The 24160-nt window shown below is 40.1% G+C and overlaps 1 protein-coding gene across 11 annotated transcripts in view; it reads right to left on the bottom strand.

The window, feature by feature from the left end:
- The window catches only part of LOC124134164 (myocyte-specific enhancer factor 2A-like), a 114176-nt gene extending 90526 nt beyond the window's left edge, over positions 1-23650 (bottom strand). The window contains exons 1-2 of one of the 11 annotated variants that reach the window (XM_048403629.1): positions 23473-23650; positions 22792-22972 (exon numbers count right to left, since the gene is read on the bottom strand). The gene's annotated coding sequence lies outside the window, so the exon portion shown is untranslated. The other 10 variants (XM_046498848.2, XM_046498850.2, XM_046498851.2 and 7 more) reach the window with 10 other exon arrangements.
- Positions 23651-24160: the final 510 nt, after the last annotated feature.

Raw genomic sequence — 24160 nt, 5'->3', positions numbered from 1 at the left:
TAATCATTGTCCTTTCTCGCCTCATGACTTAACAATAACTTTTTTTTTCAAGGTATTATAAATGGTAAGACCATCATTATTAAACCATAACAACATTCTACTTCATATTTTTTTTTCGTTTTCTTATCGTCGAAAAAGTATGTATAAGTTTCAAGTTTCAAACGGTGAAAATCAAAAGGTGAAATAACTCTGTCATCGTCACCAGCTCTGTTGCAGCAACCCCTTTCATGCAATCATAACCAAGAATCAATCCCACTGCATATTTAATTTTTTTTATCAAAACCCCGCGTTTATAGCTGGACCTGATCAATAGCACCTCCAACAGTGGAAAACAAATCACAAAGTTCCATTTCTTCCTGCTATCTACTGGAATCAATAAGTGACTACGAGTCATCCAATTCTTATAGGCCTGCCACACAGTGTTTGTCTCGTTTCTCTCCAACTCCACAGTTTCCTACTCATCAAATAATCATGGGAAACAGTAGGTATCAAAACGACTTTTCTGATAACTCTGCAAGAAATAGATATCAGTCGACAACTAACAAAACTTGCCTGTAATCTTTTTCCAGATAGTCCTCTTAAGTCACAGCACTTATCTCACCATTTCTTTCAAAACAAAGATACAGTGTCTTGTTTTCCTGATAGTGTACAGTGATTCGTCATTGCCGTGAGTACTGAGGCTGTCACCTTACATACATATAGGGTGAGTGAGTGAGTATTGTTTTAAGCAAAAGTACTGGGGAACTATTCTGACCCATAATCGCCCTGAATCCCTATTCTACCCCGAATCACCACAGGGAGACAAGCATGAAGTACTGGGGACCTGTTCTGACCCACATTCTCCACAAGGAGACAAGCATGAAATACTGGAGACTTATTCTATCCAAGAATCACCACAGGAAGACAAGCATGAAGTACTGGGGAACTATTCTGACCCATAATCGCCCTGAATCCCCACAGGGAGACAAGCATGAAGTACTGGAGACCTATTCTGCACCAGTATCTCCACAGGGAGACAAGCATGAAGTACTGGAGACCTATTCTATTCAAGAATCCCCACAGGAAGACAAGCATGAAATACTGGAGACTTATTCTATCCAAGAATCACCACAGGAAGACAAGCATAAAGTACTGGGGAACTATTCTGACCCATAATCGCCCTGAATCCCCACAGGAAGACAAGCATGAAATACTGGAGACCAATTCTGCACCAGAATCACCACAGGGAGACAAGAATAAGGTAATGGAGACCTATTCTGCCAGAGAATCCCCACAAGGGTACAAACCCAATTAAACCAAGGTAAAATCATATTTGTCATGGATGAGAATGTGAACTAAACCGTCAAGGCTGGCTTCGGGTAAAGCGAGCCACAACCCATTACCTGAACGTTACCCATGTGAGGTCTGACAAGACTGAATCTCCTGGACTGTGTACTATGAGTGCAAGGATAAACACCTAACTGCACCCAGCGACTTCAATAGCTTCAACACGTCTAGGTTTCGGGTCAATCCACTCTTTCACACACTCACATTCTCTATATGTTTTTCAATTTCTGACATATTGTCCCTGTTCCCCCGGGTAAACTACATACTACGTATGGAGAAGTTTGCAAGCATCATTATTCCTCCCATCATGCATCATTCAGTGAAGTATAGTCTTCATTGTCTTTATCGCTAACAAACTTTAGTTCAATATGTCAATACCAGGAGGCGGGCCCCAGCTTCATGTAACAACACATCATACAACCGACTTGCCATCAGACCGAAGATGAACCTGCCAGCCCCAACCCAGAACAATGGTCGAGTAGGTAAGGTGTTCACTCATCACACAAACAGCATGGTTGATCCCCTGATGCATACACTGTTAAGCTCCTTCTTTGTGTTCCCCCTCTTAATTTGACAAGTGGCATAAAACAAACACATTTATACTCTTTCCCTCATTCAACCCGTGAAGATCCGAGGTAGAAGGGTCTTCAGCAACCCATGTTTGCAGTAAATGGTAAGAGGAGACTAACGGGATTGATGGTCAGGCTCACTGACTTGGTTGATGCATGTCATCATATCCTGATTGTCTAGATCGATGCTCGGGATGTCTATCACTGGATTGTCTGGTCCAGACTCGATAACTTACAGACCACTGTCATATAGCTGGAATATTGCTGAGTTAAACACCAAACAAACAAACAAATCTTTCCCTCACTCACTCAGCAGCTTTCAGTAAAACTTTGTTGGTGTTACTCCTGTCCCTCAACCAGTCCTGCCTACGCTCACTCACTCACCGGTACTTTCAACCCTTGACCTCATGTACTCTTAATGAACACACCGATGTTCACTATAGCAGGAATGATGTTTTTAGCCTTCCCATCATGCAATGCATCTGACCTGATATTATCTTTCCCTGCTTCAATCACACATGAATTATGTAGAACAAACTCTATAGACAAAAATCTACATTTTTTTCTGGCTTAAGTGCAACGACAGCGTGGCATTAACATACATGGCAATGTTGGTTTTTGTTTTGTATTATCAATTCATCACTACCCTGCACAGCAGATATACCAGGGGTTAAATGGGTTTCAAAATGTGTATTGGACACAGCAACACATCCACTGACTTTTCAATCCAATATGTAACATTTACTGGCCCAAATGTTGGTATTTGTTTCCCTCTGTTAATGAGGATGTTTCATGCTCATGATATCGATCACTGGATTGTCTGGTCCAGACTCGATTATTTACAGACCACCGTCATATAGCTGGATTATTGCTGAGTGCAGCATTAAACACCAAACCAACAACAACACTTAAAAGAAAATTTGATGGGCCAGTTTTAATGAGTCAAGTCGGATTGACAGTGTCTGCACATGTCAAGGACATTACACAGAAACACCATGACTGAAGAAATCATGCACTCTGCTGCTAAACAAGGGATCCCACACTAGGTCAGATGCACCATACTGTCATCAGGGTGGTATGCATAGCCTCCAACACTGCACGTCATGACTCTCTGTATCAACAACACCAAACATGGCTCCAACCAAACACGTCATGACTCTCTGTACCAGCAACAACAAACATGGCTCCAGCCAAACAAGTCATGACTTCCAGTATCAACAACACCAAACATGGCTCCAGCCAAACACGTCATGACTTCCAGTATCAACAACACCAAACATGACTCCAGCCAAACACGTCATGACTCTCTGTACCAACAACACCAAACATGGCTCCAGCCAAACACGTCATGACTGTATCAACAACACCAAACATGACTCCAGCCAAACACGTCATGACTCTCTGTGTCAACAACACCAAACATGACTCCAGCCAAACATGTCATGACTTTCTGTACCAACAACACCAAACATTACTCCAACCAAACATGTCATGACTGTATCAACAACACCAAACATGACTCCCAACCAAACATGTCATGACTCTCTGTACCAACAACACCAAACATGGCTCCCAACCAAACACGTCATGAGTAACAATATCAAACATGACTCCCAACCAAACACGTCATGAGTAACAATATCAAACATGTTTCTCCTCGCATGTCTGTAACCAGACTCAGCCACCCACCAAACAGAACATGGCTTTGCATACCCCAAATATTTAACATGGCACCCTACCCACCATGAATGCAGCATATATAGCAACTGCATATTTGGTCATCCAATACCATTAGCCTCCGTGAGTAGCCCCTCTTTGGGTGTCATGAACACAATTGCCAATTTCTCCCTAATGATTGGTGCTTCTACTTGCCCCAGGAAAGCTTCAGGCTCCTCGTCCCCTATGTCTACTGAACACGAATGGTTAGCACCACTGTACGAAATCAGAGCCATTGGTATTGGAATCAGAAAGCAGCATTTTGATTTCACAATTCTCTTGAGCATATATAACAGCTGAGTCTGAAAAGAATTCAGATTTCAACCTTTTTGGTCCAAATTCTGTGGGGACTAAAACAATTTTGGAATGTATTGATCTTATAGCTCCTTGCCTCCATGCTCATGCCCAAGTTGAGAAAAACTCCTTACTTCTACTCAAGTGGAGTCTTAACCTGCTTCTAATGATACAGATGAAACAGGAAAATAGCCTATGTTAGCCTAGTTGCCTTACATTTGATGGCAATTTAATTCTGTTGTCATCTCAGTTTACTAGTGGCTAGTACAGCCACACCAGTCAGGGGTCCTGTAGAGGACATCCTCCTCATTCGGTCAGCCCGTATTCATGAAAGTCTTATTCTGTTACAAATAGCAGTAAATCATAACAATTCCTGTTCCACACTTATTTCAACTAAATCGATATCGCTACTTTAAATGTGCAAAAACATTCCCCTTTTTTGGAGGTCTAGTCAGTGTGAGGCTGTCTGAAAGCTCTGCCTCAGCCCTCCCCTCAACAATCAATAAGTCTAGCTCAAAAACGAAGAGCCTTGCCCTTTGCCGAGAGTGTCCTCCATGCCGAAGCATCCATTAATATGTCAGTCAAAATACATCGTGCATTTTCCTTAGGACCTTTGCTAATCAATACCTAATCAATACCAGCAAAATCAATTGATCACCTCTCTTCCAGTTCAGGAGGTGCACCAATCTAGCTCCTAATTCTGTTCCGTTTCCATTTCAGACAGTTTCAAGTTTCCGAGCCTCCATCTGGGTCATTAGGAGCTGCCAGTGAGGAAACCATGGAAGAAAAACCCACACACATATCAGACCAGACCAATTCCATCTTCACTTTGTCTGATAAGATATTGACAAACAGTTATGATTACACCAAGCCAGTACAAAGAAAAAAGGTATATTCAATAATGGCTTGAAAGGATATTCCCGAAGATTCACTTTGTCCCATTATCTAAATCCTAAATAGGAATATCATGGAGTTCAGAAAGGAAAACGATATAATATTTCAGAGTCAATTTTTTTTTTACCACTTTTAAAGATGTAAAAATAATGTTGATAACTGTTTACAGCAAAATGAGCAGGCCGACACCTGACATGTCCCTTACATTATAGACTGACAGTCATATACATTGGAACAATGTTTGTTTGTTGTTTAATGCCGCACTCAGCACTTTTCCAGCAAAATGACGGCAGTCTGTAAATAATCGAGTCTGGACCAGACAATCCAATGATTGACATCATGAGCATCGACCCATGCAATATGGGATACAATGACATGCATCAACCAAGTCAGCGCGCCTGACTACCCAATCCCGTTTACTAGCCTCTTACATGCATAGTCGACTTTTACGTCAAGCACGGGTTGCTGAAGACCTATTCTACCCCATATCTTCACGGGTCAAATCGGAACAAAGTACTTCTGACCACTGATCTGTGTAAGGAGGTCTTTGCCAACAGCCCTATTATTTCTTGTGTCATAAATCATTTGTATGTGAAATATGAAAGTATTTCCATATCTTGAAAAAAATAAAAAATAAAAAATGTAACAACAAGCACTCATTTCTGACAGAGCTGATGAACGCGATTCATGGATGTTGTTTCGGACAGTAATGGTCATGTAGTGGTGAAAAACACAAGGAATCCACCCCTGTATCTGAATGTTGGGAGTTTATTACAGGACACTTCTGCTGACGACATGATGGCTGTCTTAACAGTGACATTGATACATACGTACCCCGTTAAACAAATCGCTTCATTGGCTTGAGACAATTCATCATCATGATTGACATCAGACAAGTCGCTTTGTACCAAAGCCTCAACTGCCTAACTTCCAACAAACACCCTCACAAGCACGAGAAAATAAAAAAGTCTATCTCTTGACAGCAAAACATCAACTTTTAAGCATCGTCTTAGAAACTGTCTTGACACACGATTCAGTCTACACATTTTGACACAATAGCAAGCCCTCCTTGGGAAACATGGGCTTTTACTGAGGCACAAGTAAAACCGATAATTCCCTGCGTCAATATTTGTAAGAGTCTAATGTTATGAAAGCGAGACCTCACAGTCCCTCGATAAAACCTCATGTTAACGTGGCCGGGACACACTTTCACATTTTCGTGGAACCAGAGCCCACGCTCACACGGGGAATTCAAACCACAATGTCGGTGTGAGAACTCCAATCTTCGGCTGACCGACAACCCAAACAGTTTACTCTAGGGAAAGCCATCCCATTTCTCCCGTTGCTTCACATGATAGGAATCCATCCAAAACCATACAATCTTTTAATTGAAAACACAAAAATCTTCCATTTGGGTATCAATTTCACTAAAATATAGCAAGTTTGGTCATAAAACAATCAACTTCATGTTTAACATCTGAATCAAATACTACACTCTTTTTCAAAAGTTTGATATTTTTCAAATTTTATTAAATTACACTTAAAACCTTATCTTTGTATTCAACACAAATACATGTTTAAAATATTGGGGGAAAAATTCCTTACGTTATGTTTTGTGGCACCTATTAACTGTTTATGAAAGTCGTGCCGATTGAGAGCATACGACATATCACATCACTCCTCTGTAGCCCTGGGAGGCTCCAAGAGTTGACCTTTGTCAACATTATATCAGCTAAACTTACGTATCTACAGTTGTGACATACTTCTTGGTGTATTAATTTGTTTTGGATATCAGCTGTGCAGTAGATTGTACAAGAAGAACGTAACATTGTGATTCATAAATATCCATTTCTCAGACGACAACCTGATGATCGAAGCTTGAAACCTGACTGCAACTTCAGTCCTACTAAGAGATTTGGAACAATTTCAAATTCAAATCCATCCAAACATATGTGATGGAAAGAAAAGATACTAGCGGTCAATCTTCTCAACACTTCCAATAACTTTCATAACAAATTTTAAATGTTTTCTCAATGTTTAATTTGGCAATTCCAGGACCAAAACAGCTAATCAACCTCATCCCTCGAACTTGTACCATAAAACCTGCTACACAGTTTATCCCACAGTCTCCACTGAAAACTAGAAAAGATAGCAGATATAATGTTGAACAGAATTCTGGTGTTCCGGAATTACAGAGCCGAGATAAAAGCAGCCTGGCCTTCACTTTTGCGTAGGACAAGGATTCTGAAAAACAATGTGACGCCAAAGACACAGACAAACCTATTTAGGTTCATTTTACCCCAATTATGCCAGCCGCAACATGATACAAGAATTGTAATTCACCTGACAGAGATCCACCTTATCTGTGCCACACCCAGCCACCAGGGTATAGGCAGATCTAACACAACTCATCACATTACCAGGTAAACACCAGACTACATATAGATGCATGCATATTGGACTCAAGAGATCATACATACTAATGGTCATGGCATTACATATTGATATATAGCTGACTCCAGTGATGATGATAAATATTTTACCTGTTCATGATATAACACATTGATATATAACTGACTTCAGCAATGATAATTATTTTACCTGATCATGGCATAACATGTTGATATATAACTGACTTCAGCAATGATAATCATTTTACCTGGTCATGGTATAACACATTGATATATAACTGACTTCAGCAATTTTCATCATTTTACCTGGTCATGATATAACACACTGATATATAATGGACTTCAGCAATGATAATCTTTTTACCCGATCATGGTATAACAGATTAATATATAACTGACTTCAGCAATGATAATTATTTTACCTGGTCATGATATAATACATTGATATATAACTGACTTCAGCAATGATAATCATTTTACCTGATCATTGTATGACACATTGGTGTATAACTGACTTCAGCAATGATAATCTTTTTACCTGATCATGGTATAACACATTGATATATAGCTGACTTCAGCAATGATAATCATTTTACCTGATCATGGTATTACACATTGATATTTGACAGACTTCAGCAATGATGATAATAATTGTAGTTGATCATGGTATAACATATTGATATATAACAGACTTCAGCAATGATGATAATGATTTAACCAGGTCATGGCATAAAACATTGATATATATCTGACTAGACACTAATGTAAGGATATACAAACTACCTCACCATGGTATAACACACACACATATATATATATACCTGACCATACAACTATGTAAGTATATTATGACTCCCTGGTTATAGTGTAATACATTGATATATAACAGACTGCAGCAATGATGACAATGATTGTAGCTGATCATGGTATAACATATTGATATATATCTGACTATACAATTATATTATGACTACCTGGTTACAGTATAATTCATTGATACATATCTGACTTAACAATTATATAAATATATTATGACCTCACCATGGTATAATACTCTGATATATATCTGACTATACAACTGTGTAAGTATATTATTCCAACCTGGATATGACATAACACATTGATACATATCTGACAACAGCAATATAATGACTTTGAGTCTATGACCAGTAGATGATAAAACACATGACATAGCAATGTATAAAGACATTGATTTACCTGCAGTGCAATAACACACTGAGATACATCAGACTCCAGGAATATACAGATGTGGTGATGGATGAGGTATAACAAACTGACGTATCTTCATCTACAGTAATATCCAACCACTGATTTACCTGGCTGTGATTGTGAGACTTGCGTACCTGTCTGTCAAGTATAGCATTAACACCTGGTCTTGTGTCAGATTTATGAGTGTCTGAAAAAACAACCACGCAGCCAAACTACACCTGACTAGCTTTCATCCTAACTTGGATGTCTCGGTTTACTCGTAGCAAGGCAGCTAATCTACATATCCCATTCAATCAATTCTTTATCATCATGTAAATAAACAACAGATTACGTTATGAGGGCTCTTCCGGTGGCACTGAAATGGTCCAGCGTATGTGGACAATATGTTTCAGAAATAGAAGCCCTACCTAAAATTATCAATTCAAGTCAAGAGATTAGCTATAAATAGACAATCCTTGAACAAACTTAGATAAGTAAATCCCTGTGTGAGGTGCAGGACAAACACACATACACAAACGTCCTTATTCAATGAGATAGGGGGCGCTTTTGTGTAAATGCATGCTACTATAAATCGTTGCCTTTTGTGTGACGAAAGCGAGTAGTTTTTGCTCAAGCACTAGACAAGTGCACATCGATTTTGTATGACGTGGGTGTGACGACGTGTGCGTAGTCCAGATTATTGAAATGTGAATAATTCAACGTGGCGGTACATTAGAAATGGTGAAGACCTCGTCCCATCACACTCTGGCAATCAATGTTCAATTGTGGCCACTTTTTGAAGTTGTGTTCTTGTTAGGTGTACACAATTGATTTTCCTCATCAGGTAGAATATAATCCTGCCATTAGCAAAATGAGAAAAAACTATTGTTTATGTAGAGAAATTTCCAACATATTATGCAAATTGTTCAGCTTTCCAATCACTTAAGGAACCAAACCATGTCACCAAGCTTTGTCTTATGAACTTATCTTACATTGGAACCTTCCACTTCTTACCTTAATGTTCTTTTTCCCACCTGATCTTTCATGTATATTCTGCTTAACTTACAACTTGTGAAAAACTTGAGGCTATAAACCCTAGGCTATTAGTAGATTCAACAAGCTCTATATCATCTTGCCAGTCTCTTACACTGCATATTAACGTCGACATTCTAACCAATGAGGCACAGTTTCAATTCTTTAACAGAAATTGCTGTTCATGATTCATTCAAAGTTTATGATTCATTTAAAGTTGTCAATAGTGGCCCTAGGTGTCTCTTGTTTGTTGTTTTCTCTTATCTATAAATCTCTACCTCAGATGTACAACCATGTCCTGCCCAGTTATTAATTTAATTTAAGTTAATTTTATTTAATTTATCACCTGCTTGATAAAGCACTGAAATGTGACATTGAAAAAAATAAAGAAGTTATACAATCCTGTATTCACTGATGCTACAGCTTCTAAAATGACACTTAAACATACATTAAAAACTTCTTAAGTTTTGAAATGTTCTAGATAATCCAAGATATGAAATCTACCATGACCTGATCAACATGAACATTGGTCCTGCATATCCGAGGACCAGTTTGATATTTGCTGAAACATATTGAGGCAATCAAGAACTATTCTAAAACATTAATAACAACTTTATGGACACTCATAACACATTATTGAATAATATGGTTTGTCAAATAACCTGAATGTTTTAGACATTTTTTGTAAACATATTGGAATTTGATATGGATGTTAAAAATGAACAGTCAAGATATTCTAAATGAAAAAAGTATCATACTCTTAAGAAACCGATAAAGTCTTCTATGATAGAAATTCCCGAAAGACAAGAGGCTCGGTGAGATGAGATAAGTCACTTGTGTTCAGTTCCTCGAGTACACGGGTCAAGAGACACGCTGATAGTCACTGCTGTACAGGAGTGCTATGCTGTTGTTTGCCTCAGAGTTCAATATGTCAGTATTAACACCAAGCCTTAAAGACATACACTTTATAAAATCGTCCGTTTAACCAAATATCAAGCGGTAATCCGATAACCTGAACAAAGGGCAACAATTGAAGCTCCCAAATCCAGGGCGTAAATACTTTAAAATAAATAAAAAGTTACCATATTAACTTGTCAAACCTCTTGAGAGGTAAGGTAAGAATTTACGCCACTCTTAGAACTGTTTCAGCAATATCATTGGTCAGACATTTGGAACAGCTTGCGTTCCCATCCCCTTGTACCCAGGGTGTCACATCAGCACTTTCAGAAAGAGATCTATTCCAGGACTCGTAGATCTTCACCAAATTTTACTGCCTTGATCATAGCAAAACAAAATATACCCTCAATACCCTTTCTTGGGTATAGAATCCACTTTGCCCGGGTACTATCGATTTATAAAACACCGACAACAATATTATCACACAGTTTCATCGTTTTGCATTCAAAAAAACCCAATTACATCCATGTTCAAGATGCAGAAATGAGATAAGCTTGTGTGAATTCTGCGCTCACTCATACCGAGAAGCCTTCCATGATGCTGATTGGTTGATTAGAAAGTTCACCCGAAATGACCTTCTGTGGAGCGTCCTCAGATCTTCCCACAGAGAGATATCGTATCGGAGTAAAACATCTGATTGGAATGAGATTGAGGCTACACTACCCAACCACCCTCCTTCTTGATGCATAATAAAGAAAATATGAATGTTTCAGTGTACTTGCACCTTTAATTTCATCAAATCATTTACTTGATAATAGATAATCTTTACTACACTTCACAAGAAATTGGTCTTCACACACGTGTTCCTTATCACAGTGTTCGTGGCCGTCATCTTCACCATCTTTATAATCAGTCAAGACATATACACCACTTTTCTTCCCACAAAAAACAGCAACCAAAATCCTACTGAAAAACTATTTACAGTTCTTTTCTTCCCTAAAAAAATTAGCCACCAAAATCTCAGTGAAAAAAACAAAAACAAAAGCACAAAGTGACAGGTATGTTAAAAAATAATTCTTACTAGAACTATATTTTGCCCCAGCCTAGTAATGACTTTAAGCATGGAGTGTGAAACCTTATCTAATGTTGTATATCTAGATGTGTTGCCTGGAAGATGGCATCCAATATGTTAAATTAGTTCTGACACCCCCGGGGGCTCTTGTCAGTACAATGCTAACAATCCAATCAATGGACTGAACGAACAGATGATCAGGAGGAATTCACCACCTAACAAGCCACAAAGTTGCCTGAAATTCAATTAGGAACAATTACAAATCAATACGTTCAGTGAGAAAAATTAAATTTCAGAATATTTTACATTGGTTGTAAATGCTGAGGAGAGTTTTGGCTTGAAAATTTAATTGTAAGATGAAAGAAATGCCAATTTGTAATCTCTTAGTAACTTGAGATATTGACATGTATACTATCTACATGGTAAACTGACTGGAGAACAGCTCATTGCCATTAATAATACATTCATCTTGACAGTTTCAATACATATAATCAGCCTCTTAAAATGCCTTTGAAGTTCCAAGGATCCTTAATTTCCCATTGATTATTAATATTTGTAATGGGAGAACATATTATTAACTCCCTCCAATACAGGAGAAATATTCAGTGTCGATAATCTTTCCCATATCTCACTGTCAAAACTTCACCAGTCCTATCACACTGATATTTGTAAAACTTAATTCATATTTCATACCACACTTATCACACTTTTATGTATCATAATTCATGAGTGATATTTAGTATATACCATACATATGTTCCCATAAACATGTATATCAGATACAGGACTGAAGTGTTTCTGGTGGCTGATTGGATGAAAAGAATTGTTATGTATGGGTTATTCATAATGGAGACACTACTTCCCTGATGCCTAGTCAGGTCTAAAACAATGACAGGAAACATGGGACTGAAACAGCATCCCCCCCCCCCCCCCCCCACACACACACACACACACTCCGGTGCTGAGGCACTTATTGTAGGAATCATGTATTGTTAGGCCAGATTTCTGTTTGATTTGCAGATTTTATTACTGAAATGTTTCAACATGTTTTTAAGGGGAGTTCAGATATATTTGGGACAGTAGGTGGGAATGAAAATAAGTAGAGGCTCTGTAGCTCACCTTACTTAGAAAAGAAGTATCACTTTAGCTCGCTTTAACAATATTTTGGTACAAATATCAACAGTGCGTGAAATAAAAATTGGTGCAAAAAATTCTGGAAAAATAAACATTTTGCAACATTGTTTCACATTTGTGACCCCAACTATAATGCTGCAAAGGTAAAAATGACTTCCTTATAAGGAGATGTGAAAAATGTAAATGTTCACAATGAAAAGATGGATAAACAGACGGACAGACAAGAGACAATGTGCTATGACACCGGTAGTAACCCTCTGATGTGATACAACCCCCGTAGTAATCCTCTGATGTGTGACACAACCCCTGTAGTAACCCTCTGATGTGTGATACAACCCCTGTAGTAATCCTCTGATGTGATACAACCCCTGTAGTAACCCTCTGATGTGATACAATCCCTGTAGTAACCCTCTGATGTGTGATACAACCCCTGTAGTAACCCCCTGATGTGTGATACATCCCCTGTAGTAACCCTCTGATGTGTGATACAACCCCTGTAGTAACACTGATGTGTGATACAACCCCTGTAGTTACCCTCTGATGTGTGATACAAACCCAGTAGTAACCCCCTGATGTGTGAAACAACCCCTGTAGTTACCCTCTGATGTGTGATACAACCCCTTTAGTAACCTTCTGTAGTAACCCCCTGATGTGTGATACAACCCCTGTAGTAACCCCCTTATGTGTGATACAACCCCTGTAGTAACCCCCTGATGTGTGAAACAACCCCTGTAGTTACCCTCTGATGTGTGAAACAACCCCTGTAGTAACCCCCTGATGTGTGATACAACCCCTGTAGTTACCCTCTGATGTGTGATACAACCCCAGTAGTAACCCCCTGATGTGTGATACAACCCCTGTAGTTACCCTCTGATGTGTGATACAAACCCAGTAGTAACCCCCTGATGTGTGAAACAACCCCTGTAGTTACCCTCTGATGTGTGATACAACCCCTTTAGTAACCTTCTGTAGTAACCCCCTGATGTGTGATACAACCCCTGTAGTAATCCTCTGATGTGTGATACAACCCCTGTAGTAACCCCCTGATGTGTGATACAACCCCTGTAGTAACCCTCTGATGTGTGATACAACCCCTGTAGTAACACTGATGTGTGATACAACCCCTGTAGTAATCCTCTGATGTGTGATACAACCCCTGTAGTTACCCTCTGATGTGTGATACAACCCCAGTAGTAACCCCCTGATGTGTGATACAACCCCTGTAGTTACCCTCTGATGTGTGATACAACCCCTGTAGTAACCCTCTGTAGTAAGCCTCTGATGTGTGATACAATCCCTGTAGTAACTCTCTGATGTGTGACAACACATCATGCTGTAACGTTAAAATATATTGCAAATGATCATATCATATGATGTCAACAATGCATAGTATCACATGCCATGTTTTTTTCTGTATATATTGCTGAAATGAATAAAACAAAAGTGAAAAAAACCTCTGACGTGACATAACCCCCCGTAGTAACCCTCACATCGTACCTGTAGGTTACCACATTATGATTAATTGCTCACCTGACTTGAGCCACTGTAAGACGGCCAACATGCTCATAAATCACACTGAACAGTGCCACCCCGTGAAGCCAAGCCCACCAGTTCCTCTTAAGGCCTGCTTTAGCATGGCCACTCTCAACAAGACTGACGTACAATGTCAACATGTTACATCTTGCCAATCAAACACACCACTAACAATAATCCTTAGAACTTACCTGATCAATTACTATCTTACGTATATACCAGGATACATTAAGTAAATTCAAATTATGTTTCCGGTGATTTTTTTTAAACCTTAATTAACTCAACCTTTGAATACAAGGATGTTTTTATAACGGCTATAAATATCATTAAATATTTTTCCCGTAAACAGATACTAAGCACTAGAGTATATTCTGAGGTGAATGACGTCACACTAGTTCCTGTTCTAAATAGAAGAGTCTTGCAATATTTGCATGTATGGTCGTCACAGTTCTGTAATCAATATCACATATCTGTGTATACATTTCACACTGTTCACAATGGAAGCAGTGGATGCACAGTCATTACCCAGCCTCCTATTTCCTTACATCATATTGATTTAACCAACACCTGTGGGTTACATTGCCGTGGTATAACTCATCGTATCACATGCTTTGATTATAACAGGTACGTAACACCCTGAGATTGCCGCCTCTCAGTAATCTGAGGCAGGAGAATTGTGCCAAGTGTGTCATATGACAGTATCTGCGTCAGATGCCTATCTATCACAGCGATGTCAGTTGATAAGTCACAAGTATACATATTACCGGTTTACATCGCGCAAACATTACTGCGTGTTCCATAGCTGTGGTTTGATGATGAATATCTTGTGCTACATTAAGCAACTCTTGGTGTTAGTTATGAGGTATATAATTTGCTGGTTCACAGTCGACTAATTATGAGGGTGAATTGTACTCAAACAAAAAGAAGGTAATTGGCTGGACTGGCAGTGAATAGTGACCTTTAAATCACCACTTTTTCCATAATCCAACAGTACGCTACAGGCATGTCAACACCTTTACACCAACCACATGTAGACCACAGACATGTCAACACCTTTACACCAACCACATGTACACCATAGACATGTCAACACCTTTACACCAACCACATGTAGACCACAGACATGAAGACACTTTTACACCAACCAACTGTAGACCACAGGCATGTCGACACCTTTACACTAACCAACTGTAGACCACAGGCATGTCAACACCTTTACACCAACCAACTGTAGACCACAGGCATGTCAACACCTTTACACCAACCAACTGTAGACCACAGGCATGTCGACACCTTTACACCAACAATCTGTAGACCACTGGCATATCGACACCTTTACACCAACCAACTGTAGACCACAGTCATATCGACACCTTTACACCAACCAACTGTAGACCACAGGCATGTCGACACCTTTACACCAACCAACTGTAGACCACAGTCATGTCGACACCTTTACACCAACAATCTGTAGACCACTGGCATATCGACACCTTTACACCAACCAACTGTAGACCACAGGCATGTCCACCTTTACACTCACCAACTGTATCAGTATGTTTTGTGCTCCTTGAAGAATTTCAGCTACATATCAGATTTGTATGACCAAAGATGTATGAAATTTTCCATGGCCGAAAAGTCCCATGAATACTGGATGTTCTCGAGTGAGTGAGTGAGTGAGTGAGTATGGTTTTACGCCACTTTTAGCAATGTTCCAGCAATATCACAGCGGGGGACCAGAAATGAGTTTCACACAATGTACCCAGGTGGAGAATATTATTCTAAAATCATGGAACAGTATAAACAGCCAGTTAACATTCTTGTATATGTCTTGTGTGTGATATTATGTAGCTGGTGATTTCAAAATGCCCCAAATTACTCTAGGAACATTTTGGAGACAGTGATTCCACCATTTCTGTCTTGATTTCTTAAATATATTGTTTAAGGTCATGTACGAGAATTATTACAATGTCATATGCTCAATTAAAAATTACTACAGACATGGTAGAGAAGACTGCAAAGTGAAAAATGTACACCTTACCTGCACAAACAGGACTGAGAGTATACAGGTGAACAGTCTCTAGCACATAGTCAAACATTCCCTTGTCATCCCCAACACATGTGACACACCCAATAACACCAGTGCTGGTGCCACCTACCTGCAACACACAACGGGGGGCCAGCCCACTACAGACAGACACCCCCCACCATGGACAGCTGTGTCAACTACTACCATTCCATGTGGTGAGAATTGGATAAAATCCATCATAAGATGATTGGTTCATTGCATGTCATTTATAGTTGATATGTTTTGTTTGATTGACATTATCGACCCATCTATAGCCATTTTACCAAACTGATGTGCCACCCCCCACCCCCTTTGGGTATACCCCTCGCCCAACACGCACGCACACGGACAGATAGACAGATAGGGCAGAGTGAGTGACTGAATGTGGTAAACACAGCTTTCTGTTTGAACAGAAATTAATTGATATCACAACATATTAGCTTCATGTGAAAGGAGGCCTAGGCTGTAGCTCTTGGCCAATGCCCCACACATGGGAAACCTCTGACCACCTGTGCACACTGCCAGGTGTACAGCCACCAGTTCTAACCCTGGTCCCCACTGGGTCTTAAGACAAGCACAGGTTACCGGGGACCTGTTCTTACCGTGGTCCCCACTGGGTCTTAAGACAAGCATAGGTTACTGGGGACCTGTTCTTACCCTGGTCCCCACTGGGTCTTAAGACAAGCACAGGTTACTGGGGACCTGTTCTAACCGTGGTCCCCACTGGGTCTCAAGACAAGCACAGGTTACTGGGGACCTGTTCTAACCCTGGTCCCCACTGGGTCTTAAGACAAGCATAGGTTACCGGGGACCTGTTCTAACCCTGGTCCCCACTGGGTCTCAAGACAAGCACAGGTTACTGGGGACCTGTTCTAACCGTGGTCCCCACTTGGTCTTAAGACAAGCACAGGTTACCGGGGACCTGTTCTAACCCTGGTCCCCACTGGGTCTTAGGACAAGCATAGGTTACCGGGGACCTGTTCTAACCCTGGTCCCCACTGGGTCTTAGGACAAGCACAGGATACTGGGGACCTGTTCTAACCCTGGTCCCCACTGGGTCTTAAGACAAGCACAGGTTACTGGGGACCTGTTCTAACCGTGGTCCCCACTTGGTCTTAAGACAAGCACAGGTTACCGGGGACCTGTTCTAACCCTGGTCCCCACTGGGTCTTTAGACATGCATAGGTTACCGGGGACCTGTTCTAACCCTGGTCCCCACTGGGTCTTAAGACAAGCACAGGTTACTGGGGACCTGTTCTAACCCTGGTCCCCACTGGGTCTTAAGACAAGCATAGGTTACCGGGGACCTGTTCTAACCGTGGTCCCCACTGGGTCTTAAGACAAGCACAGGTTACTGGGGACCTGTTCTAACCCTGGTCCCCACTGGGTCTTAGGACAAGCACAGGTTACTGGGGACCTGTTCTAACCCTGGTCCCCACTGGGTCTTAAGACAAGCATAGGTTACTGGGGACCTGTTCTAACCGTGGTCCCCACTGGGTCTTTAGACAAGCACAGGTTACCGGGGACCTGTTCTAACCCTGGTCCCCACTGGGTCTTTAGACAAGCATAGGTTACCGGGGACCTGTTCTAACCGTGGTCCCCACTGGGTCTTTAGACAAGCATAGGTTACTGGGGACCTGTTCTAACCGTGGTCCCCACTTGGTCTTTAGACAAGCATAGGTTACCGGGGACCTGTTCTAACCGTGGTCCCCACTGGGTCTTTAGACAAGCACAGGTTACCGGGGACCTGTTCTAACCGTGGTCCCCACTGGGTCTTTAGACAAGCATAGGTTACTGGGGACCTGTTCTAACCGTGGTCCCCACTGGGTCTTTAGACAAGCATAGGTTACCGGGGACCTGTTCTAACCGTGGTCCCCACTGGGTCTTTAGACAAGCACAGGTTACTGGGGACCTGTTCTAACCCTGGTCCCCACTGGGTCTTTAGACAAGCATAGGTTACCGGGGACCTGTTCTAACCCTGGTCCCCACTGGGTCTTATGACAAGCATAGGTTACCGGGGACCTGTTCTAACCGTGGTCCCCACTGGGTCTTTAGACAAGCATAGGTTACTGGGGACCTGTTCTAACCCTGGTCCCCACTTGGTCTTTAGACAAGCATAGGTTACCGGGGACCTGTTCTAACCGTGGTCCCCACTGGGTCTTTAGAAAAGCACAGGTTACTGGGGACCTGTTCTAACCCTGGTCCCCACTGGGTCTTAAGACAAGCATAGGTTACCGGGGACCTGTTCTAATCCAGGTACACCAACGGGAAACTAATGAGGGCCTTCTATTAAGACATCATTACTTTTTAGAAACAATATTCATTTTCCCAGTTTCCATATGTTAATGCTCATTAATCAACAATCTAAAAAGGACCATGTCGTCTCCATATCGGTCCTGAGATCATATTCAAAATTATTTTCTGATAATTTTATCAAAACATGCAGCTCCTATCTGTTAATTGTAATCTGTTTTTGTAAGTACAAATAACATTTTTAAAAATGAGTGTTAAACAATGATCTGGTTTCCATGTGTTCTTCAAACACCTGCCAAAATACATGTACAATATAATCACAGTGTTGAGGATCATCCGTACAGCTAGTGTAGTGATATGCACAGCCACAATTGGGGGGGATCAGGAATAGCAGTACCAAGCTTTCAACAAATGTTTCAACTTCAATAAAATATTATGGTGGAAGATGTATTAGGTTAATATAAACTGTTATGAACTTAAACTGGCAAGAATCAGATCAGTACTATTTGAGTGGGCCAATCTCCTGTTAACGAAGCATATGCACCATTCCAAATACTGATGTTTGTTTGTTTTTTTGTTTGTTAATGCAGCACTCAGCAATATTCCAGCTATATATCATAGTCTGTAAATAATCGAGTCTGGACCAGACAATCCAGTAATTGACATCATGAGTATCGACCACGTAATTAGGATATGATGACATGCATCAACCAAGTCAGCGAGCTTAACCACCCGATCCTGGTCGTCGCCTCTTACGACAATCATCACCAGGGATGCTGAGGACCTAGTTACTGATGTAACATCATACACATAAAAGAATCTGTGAAGTCACAGGAACATTAGGATTAAAATTGATTGATACATACAACTGTACATTAATATCATTTATTGGGAGAAAGAAGTAATTGTGGAAGTGAATGTATGTTATTGTTTGTCAGTTGTCACCAGACAGTAACATCTACCCATAACCCTCCTCCAGATGTGGCCCTGTGTCACTCACTATATCTATAGTCACAAATTAGGTCAGACCTTTCTGATAATTGTGTCAGGTGAACCTTTCCTTAATCTACACAAAATGTCTACAACCTCTGTCCTAGTGTCCCCGACTTTCTTCCACATTAACTGATCAGCCGAATCAACATTAACTGATAAGCCCTTATTCTAACTAAACCAAACAGGCTGTTCTCAGCATTACACTCACACATGAAGTGTTCAATTATAACATGTGTCACTTATCTCCAACTACTTGACTATGATTTTCTAATTCTAACAATCCTAAGTTTATTATTTCGTTAATAATATTAACATCTCCTCCAACTCAGCATGAAACAACATATTGTTCGAAAATTGCTATACAGTAAACTACGGTTATAACGAACTCAAATGGACCACTAATTTTAGTTCGTTATAACCGTAGTTCGTTATAAGCATATATACAACATCTATACAGCAAATGGCCGGGACCAAATATTAAGTTCGTAATATCCGTCAGTTCATTATAAGCATGTTCGTTATAAACTATTTTACTGTATTTCACGGTATTTTTAGATATACTAGTTTTCTCACAAACAGGGAATTTATGTAAATATTTTGGTGTGTTGCCAAGGGAACATGTCCTGGCATATGATGCCAACACTGACAATAAGGAGCCTTCACTGAGGTGTGACCGTTCCAGATGAGTAGTGCCATACTTCCCTGGAGTGACAATACAGCACGTCCCACCCAGACACATGATGCTGACCGGAGTCACAGCTTAAACAAATTAACCTTTTGAAAATATCAATATTGCAAAGAGACAGCTGATCCCCATGAAAAGACATATAAAAACATGTTTACATGTATCTGAAGTTAAACCACAAATTATTAACTTTCCAAATTTTGCCCTACTGGAAACATGTTCCATTCAATGGGAGTGCCTCAAATATTTTACGCCCAAAAGCAATAAACTATATATTAATCAATGTATTAGAATACATTTTCTTTTATCCCAAGTTAATATTTTACAATATTGTATAACTGGATCACACACACTGACCAGCTGTTCATATCCAGCTATTATGACAAATAAAACCCTGGTGAGATTATTCCCCTTTATTGAACAAATATCTTATATTGGATTCCTGTGCTTAGCAGATGCACTTGACTGTCAATATTACAAAAACACACATATCTACAAGGGATTTCCTAGTCATAGTGCTCGGAGAGGATAGTAATGTGTCTCACAGGGATTCAGATTTGAAAAGTGTGATATTTTGTTTTCTTAGATCAATATTTCTCAATTTGTTTTCCAAACTTTTAAACACCTAAATTGTCCTACATGTACCCATTCTAATGAAACATGTCAAAGACAGTGTGAACAGCTATAAAAAATATAATATTCGTTTTGAAAAATACTTCCTAACTGCTCATCAAATATTGAACAATATATGAATAAATGAAGCCCATAGGCTTAAACACCTCCATAACATTCAATAATAATTAGGCTCAAAAACTCCTATAATTAAGAAATAAATGACAAGTGTGAGTTGTAAACCGTACAATAAAACAACACTGCAGGGAGAATAAATTTACGCCATCAAGTTGCAAGCGCATGTTCGAATCTCTGGAAATGACACCATGATAGAACAATGTCTTATTATAAAATAAATCACAAATTATGAAAAACATTGAGAAGAGACAAAATTAAACATTCCTGACACAAATACCTCTCTGAGAAAAATGTATGCCTGTCTTGAATGAAGTGGCTCTACACCTCACTGAAAATGATACACATATACCTCATATATGCTTGGTTTAATTAAGGACCTTCAAAAATATAATGTCACTTGATGCAAATCCCTAATTCCTACTAATTTGGGTATGGTTGCCAGGTATATATGAATAATAACACCCTACCTCTCATCAACACTTGCAACAGAGATGTACACAGTTGATGTCTTCTGTATATCACACAGCCTAGTTTGACAGTTAGTACATCAAAGTGCCTCATGTGATAACAGTGTGTTCACCTACAGTAAGCTCACTATGGATTGCAGCAGAAGTAGAACAATGTATTACAAGTTTACTCTTCTTCTATTAAGCTGAAAATAGCCTATTGACCAGAAGCCATTATAAACTCATCAATAGAACATTGACCACTAATCAGTGAGTGTCTGAGTGAGTGAGTGAATGTGTTAACACAAATCTGATTGTATCTCACCTATATGAAAGCACCTTGCAAATACTAGTCAAAATCAGCCAACATGTGATTGATAGCATGAACATATCTTTGTGTTCAAGGTATGAGGACACTATCAAGGTCACCCACATGGTAACCACTCTGTAATCATTCATGTGTAAAAACAGACACATGACATTCATTTAATGATTGAATTAAATTAAAACTGATTTATTATATTCAACAATGAGCAAATATAATCACAGAAATGCATGAAAATAGGAACAATTTTTTCAGACACAAAAACAACACACTGAAATATACAGCAAAACATGTTGGACTACATGTCAATAATACAATAATAAATCTAGGTAACATAAACAGTCAAAAGCATTTTTATTAAATTGATATACTGCTGCCAGAGTAGAGGTGTTGGCAAAACACAAGCTGGTAGTATCGCCATAGACAACCAGGTCCACACGACATGCGAGCACTGGGTATGATAATAACTCATTACGTTGATGGGGAAAACTCTTTACTAATCCCGTTGTCTTATCTACAGCTAAGCAGATAGACTCCATGACTACAGATGGGCTGTGTATAAGAAGAACAGATTTGGTAATTGGTTTCAGGGCCAAAATCACGACCAACAAATTGCGATTGAGCTGCCTGATTATGTGGAGCTAAGTCAGCCGACGACAGGCAGGGGAAAGGTAGTTGGTAAAAATATCAATAATTGGACCTAGTACTCGGACCGGTCAATACGCGATGCAGGCGCTACCGTGAACGTCAGTTTTTTGACGGTTTTACCAAGCCAATGCAGTACCTAGGCGATACGTTGCTAGGAACGACAGGCAGGTCTGTGACGCAAATGCCATTGGCAACACATCAAGTTCGAACTAACCGAAGCCTCGGGTCTCACTTGCTAAAACACATCCTAAATGTACGATAACAGTTATTCACACAAACCCGAATATATATCCCCTGTTAAAAGTCTGTCGGCCGTTTTCGCCGAGTGGTTATACTGTCTGGCAATGCTGACATAAGTATTAAAGTTACGTACATGGTCCGAACTTTCCCGCAGGCACTGTGTTCCACACGGGCGTAACATTTGATTGACATTTGACATAACCAGCCTTCCGACCGCTACAACTGTTGCCGTTAAGGTCATATTTCAACACTATCATAAGCTAGGGTGTATAAGTACATACAACATGTTGACTTACCCTCAAGGGTCGCGATGACTTTTTCTTCGTCTGTAAAATGCCGTGTTCACTACATGAGTCCGAGTGAGACAGACTGATGAAACGGCCTTTGACGGCTGGAGTGCTGGTCACAATCCCGCTGTACAGTAGGAAGAAATTGTCCTTCGGCGATTCCAGTGTTTCTTACAGGGTGTAAGGTATTCTGAAAGAGAGACAGCCAGTCATTTAGCACAGGTTTGATAACGAAGTATAACATGACAAGTCTAACGGACGTCAAAATATCCAGTACGCGATAAGACGGAAATGTTCATATTTCACTTTCTTCCGTCTAAGTGACATATTTCTTTCAAATCGGAGTTCACTATTGAATAAACAGCGTTCCCGATACACTACAAGTCTCACCAGACTAAATCCATGAATTGAACCAAAATAACTCTAACGTTTCTATTTTTACTACCCAGTGAGGAGTTATAGGTGAAAATCTGAAGCTCGTTCTATTTTAGGAAAAGGAAAACACACCAGTCCAGTATTTATAGTGGGACGATATGAAAATATCAGTCCGCTTACATAGCCACTTGGTATATATTCACCAGATTAAGGCGGTATAAACTAACGTAGTAATAGCCTTATGTAATCCTCGCCGTCACTATATCCAGCCACGGAACGATCAAGACTGAAATAACCCTCCAACCTAAATCTGACCTCTTTTCTTGCGCGGAAGGAGTCGATTGCTGGTTACTAAGCGCGGCGGTTCATTTGCGTCATCAGTGACCCAGATATATTCTTCATGATTGAAAATACTCTTCTCAACATGGCAGATAAGAATACATCGACTGCAGAAGCCCTCTGTAGTATATTTATTTCCGCGCTTTGCTTCGTAGCTTCATCAAGAGACTTAGAGTTGAAAATTAAATATTCCAGAACTCACGCGCCAGTAGGAATTCCATGTTATTGACGTCATATGGAAACACCAATCAGAATCGTGGAAATGCTCACGTGAAACTACAGCAGACAGTAGAACATAAACCTCTCGTCGTTTCACCTGACCACTGGTTTACAGTCGTTTTATTATTGTCACTTTCGTTTTCTGAATTATTGGCCCTGAGTAAATGCCAATAGCACGCACGTGTAATTAGATAATGCTACCACGCCGATGTCCGACTGATTTTACACATGGAATTTATCGGCCACGTGCGTGACAATTTATAACCCCGCCTCTCGATTGCTTATATGGGTATATTCCGTCTTACGCGACTTTTTTTAATGCGTGCGTATTTCCACTGTTTAGGAAGAGGCCGAGTTTACGCATTCCTCTTAAAATAAAGTTTGACGTACGTGTTATGCTCGTGAGAGATTTGTCATGAATCATAGTAAATAAACTGGGGCGATG

The sequence above is a fragment of the Haliotis rufescens genome, unplaced genomic scaffold (genome assembly GCF_023055435.1).
Source record: "Haliotis rufescens isolate VD_foot unplaced genomic scaffold, xgHalRufe1.0.p SCAF_1, whole genome shotgun sequence".
Lineage (NCBI taxonomy): Eukaryota > Metazoa > Mollusca > Gastropoda > Lepetellida > Haliotidae > Haliotis > Haliotis rufescens.
This window is presented reverse-complemented; position numbering and strand designations above follow the sequence as displayed.